The 4,617-nt window shown below is 33.8% G+C and overlaps 1 protein-coding gene and 1 long non-coding RNA gene across 6 annotated transcripts in view; one reads left to right on the top strand and one right to left on the bottom strand.

The window, feature by feature from the left end:
• Positions 1-4,617, bottom strand: part of LOC119644694 (cAMP-specific 3',5'-cyclic phosphodiesterase) — a 390,657-nt gene that overhangs the window by 139,206 nt on the left and 246,834 nt on the right. The gene's annotated exons all lie outside the window — the stretch shown is intronic.
• On the top strand, positions 41-2,086 carry LOC119644697. Its single transcript, XR_005248560.1, has 2 exons — positions 41-730; positions 852-2,086. It is a non-coding gene; the product is annotated as an uncharacterized LOC119644697 (long non-coding RNA).

Here is a 4,617-nt window from a genome sequence, read left to right as displayed (position 1 = left end):
GGTAAACAAGTAAGAAAATTATAGTCGGCCGCGGTCGAATATTTTATACTCATCGCCGTTACCTTAAAAAAAGGGAAAAAAAAAACTAAATTTCCATACTCTACAGTATTGCGTGGGTGTGGTTGATTTTTGCCTATTTTTGTTCGATAAAAGGGGAAATTTGTATTCCGTACTTGATGAGGTTTTGTGAGTAACAAAACCATTTTTGGTCTCTGTCTACTCTCTAAGTCCTTCTATTTGTTATCCATGTCGACACATCGGATTGCGAAGAAAAACTGAATACTTCATCGTCGCGAAGTAAGAAAAACAAATAGAATAAGTGTTAGGAAGCAAGCAAACTAAGCTAAAAAAAAAATTAAGTTATTACTACTAAGTCTCGTGCACACTTATAGTACGAACACTGAAAGAATGCAATGCACATATGGAGTTGTAACAATGTTCAGGGACATTAAGTAAGATCCGATTTTTGACTTATTTTAAAGGACAAAGGCTGAAATCGATTAGGAAAACCTAATTTCCTTACTTCGTTCAGGATTTATCACTGCCCAAATCGCCCTGCATGTACCCTTCACTTATACATAATACACCGAAGCTACAATGATTTTTATAATATCAAGTACGATTTTGTTTTTTATTATGTTTATGGCAGTTACCGGAGAGACTCGGGTATCGTGTATCGTCTATCGTGCTATATCGAAACTGTCTTACATGAAACTTTGGTTTTTTATCCGTAAGTTAAACTAAATTTATTGTACGGATTAAATCATTATTAAATCATCATAGCACTCATCATGCACTATACATCAAATGTTTTCTATTTCGTTTTATTAGTATTTCTTCCATATATGTAGGTATTATCTTATAAACTGGCAACACCGGCTGACATAGTGGCTCTGCGGCGTACAATTAGGTAAATATGGATTTAAAATAAACTTGACTTCATGTAAAAGGGGGCTTCAGTTGTAATTTCCAATTTCAAAGAGAAAAGTTTTGGTGCTTCCAGGTTTTAAAATATCCAGTAAAATTTGCGACTTGTGATTGCTTAACATATAGAAATCATTAAAAATTGTATCAAAGTAGCAGCTCAACACCCATCGATTCTCCATTTGCCAGAGAGGATTGGGTCGTCATCACAGCCTCTATATTCAGGCCACTGGGATGATATGATTTAACTTTTTTTCCTTTAGAGCTACTTTAAAGCCCAGGTCCATGCTGAGAATCTGCAAATTTTCAACATTTTCGGATTATCGCAGACATAATGCCACTTGTTTTGACCAATCGCTCAGACGATGTCCCCGGTGCCGGCCAGAGAGAAGAGCAAATTGAGAAAGGGAATGACATATGGAAACGTTCGCGGCCTAGTGAACACTCACTTTCCCACCTTACCGCCTGAACACTCACTAAAGCTACGCCCAATGTTAACGCAACCGTACGGAGATGTGAATCCGTGATTAATAACTTGTTAGTCGCGGTTCGCACCTACTCGACGTATGCGCCAATGAGCTCACGACCATCCTGGACATTTGCACGATAGTATAATTTGCTTTGTTACGTTGACTTCTTTCTTTTCTTTTTCTTCATATTTCACAAAAAAAAAAAAACAAAATGTCATTCTTAACGAAAGTCGCTTCGCAACGTTCTATACGTAAGGAACTTTTGTGATTCTGGCGAGTGTTTGAATGAAAAAAAATTCGATTTTCAACGTAGAAAAATAAAAAAAAAAATGGCAAACCTTTACTTATTTACTAAGGTTTAAATTAACTTGAGTGTTTTCTTTGGATTTCTTTTTTTTTTATTTTTTTTTTATTTTTATTTTTACACTCTGACGCCATATCTTTTGTACAACTTTCGAAATTCGAAATGAGGTAAAAAGTCCTTCGGTTTATTGAATAAACTTTTTTTTTTTTATTATGCATCCAGAATTAAACGCTAATGTATTAAGCTCTGACCTACTTTCCCTTTATTCCATAGCAGCATACGCTCCGTCTGTAATTTTTATAACAAATGCGTCGATTCTGGTTTATAATTCAATCATCGAATTCAATTGAAAAGAAAATGTCAAAAAAAAAAAAAAAAAAAAAAAAAATAGGAGAGAAAAATGAGCTAATTTGATTCCACTTGGCGCCATGCGTTAAATGCAATTGCAAAGTAAATAACTGTTTTCACCCTACATCACTTAGCATATTTTGCGTTTGTATGATTGTTGGCATACAACAGTCAAACCAACTTGACCTCACTTGATTTTTACGTTCGATCCATTCAATCCGTAAATAACGAGATATTTCGATAAAATACTTACCAATCTATTCTGGTTCTGGCTCAAGGATGAGCTCTATTACAAATGCATGGAAGATGGGATTATATAGGAAAGCCTTTTCAAAACATGGTTATGCGAAAAAGACTTACAACTTCCTTTTCTTTTTTTTTTACTTCTCAATAAATATCGGCATAAACTAATACGGTTTTGGTATTGGCTGATTGGATGTGTGAACATTTTAAAGAGATGGGTTCGGTTTTATTTTAAACCTCTGCCCTTGCTATCTAATCCTAATGATATATGAAAGTTGAAAGAAAGTTTTGTTCGAATCGACTCGACTCGTCCATATACGGAAATTAATTTCAAAATTATCAAAGTCGAGATTATGTCAGTATTGGATTGGTAAAAGTGAAATTTCGGTTTTGTGAATGTTTTTTTTTTTTTTTTTTTTTTGTTCATATTAAAAACAACAAATTCTATGTTTTAAAGGTTTTTTACCGCTTTGTTCGACTCAAACACATGTCATGCCAACAACAAGAACTGTTTTGCGAATAACTTCACAGAGACATCACAAGTCACAAGGCATTTTTTTTCTTTTTTCTTATTTGCGGTTTTTATCACTTAACAGCATTGGCTTATAACAAAATTATCATTGAAAAGTTTTATTGCTACCGGAATTGGTCCGTAATACCAAATTCGATAAAAAGTTACAGTGGCTGTGAAGAGAAGGAATGCATTTTTATTTCTTGCATGTAATGACAGATCAGTCAAAGTCAGAGCACGGCTGCAAATGAACATTTGTCACATTAATTAATGTAATTAAGCGATGTAATCTTTTCTCTTTGTATTGCATGAACGAATTGAACGAAATTCATCTTTTTACGCTGAATGTTCTTTCAGTTCTCAAGTTATCGCTTAACGCTTATGTTATGTTAATAGATGGATTACTGTCGCCGCTATATATATACACAGTTATTGATATACTCAATGGCAATGGCGAATTGGTCAGGTAATTGAAATAAAAACCGCTGTCAGATGAATTCAAATATAAATATAAATCTATTTATTACTGGGAAACATTTCGAATTGTTGTTAGCGAAAAGTGATAAATAAATTTTATTCGCTTTATTTTATATGAAATTTAGTTACCGATCGCTTAAAGCGAATAAGCGAAAATCGGCATATCTTTCAAGTGTACCCCTTTGCCCCGTTTCATATACTTGGGATAATGAAATAATATTCGTATATTAAAGATTTCTCATTCTCGCCATCTCGCTCGATATCAATCGGAATAAATTAGCGAATGAAATGAACGCTGAATGCAATCAATTGAAATTAGATGCAAAGGATTCGAACTCGAATTCGATATTTTGATTGCTTTAAATGAGTTGTTTAACTCTAAGGCAATGCATTCGATTTTGCATTGTTATAAAGCGGGAGGTCAATGGTGCGGCCAACGATTCCAGTAAACAACGAATTGTATAAGAATCATAACCGACATTAGCCAGTTTTCTTGTGAAGGCCTATCAACAGGAGGAGCCTATCGATATAAATGGCCTTGTATTGATCAAATTGATTTACTTAGAACTTTGGAAGCTTTCGTACGATAATAAATAGTAAAGTCGGGAATTTACATTTCCTACAAGCTCTTCCAGTTACATACAATTGCATAGAATAATTACAGCGGCCTTCTTATAAAAGTTAACTAATTTAAATTTAAAATTGCTTCAACTTTATCAGGCAAAGTTTGAAAGCCTGATCTGTTAATACGAAACTTGATGTATAGAAACCGATGCATGTCTATGGATTCAATCTGTATATCTCCTTATATCTGTCTGCACACAAAGTACATACCTACGTTATCCAATATGAGTTCGGTAAACAAAAATATCCGAGTTTACAGTGCTGGAATACATTTGATAACACGTATATGCCTTGACCGAAGAAAAAATATTGATATAGTATTTCTATGCTTCGCATACTCTTCTCTTATCGGAAAACTTCCAAAACAGTAGAGGAAGGGGAAAAAAAGGTGAACAGCATTTGTCTACGTTCGCTTTAAAGCCATTTGAGCCAATTAGGAGCGGTGGGACTAACCTCGACAATGAAAGTGAATGTAAAGATTTCTTAAACGATTCATAAAAAAAAAAAAAAAAAAAATTAAAAAAAAGAAATAAGAAAAGTATAGTCAGCAGTGGCTGAATATTATTATATCCACCAACTTTTTATAAAAAGAAGAAAATCTTTGTAATGAAATGAAGAAAATACCCTACGCTGTTCAGTGAGCGTGGCAGATTTTTCAGATTTTTGCACAAACACTGTAGGATCACTCACTCATTCAAGAGTTGTCGAACTTTTTA

The sequence above is a fragment of the Glossina fuscipes genome, unplaced genomic scaffold (genome assembly GCF_014805625.2).
Source record: "Glossina fuscipes isolate IAEA_lab_2018 unplaced genomic scaffold, Yale_Gfus_2 0, whole genome shotgun sequence".
Classification (NCBI taxonomy): Eukaryota; Metazoa; Arthropoda; class Insecta; order Diptera; family Glossinidae; genus Glossina; species Glossina fuscipes.
Note: the sequence above shows the minus strand (reverse complement) of the source record. Positions and strands in the feature narration are given on the sequence as shown.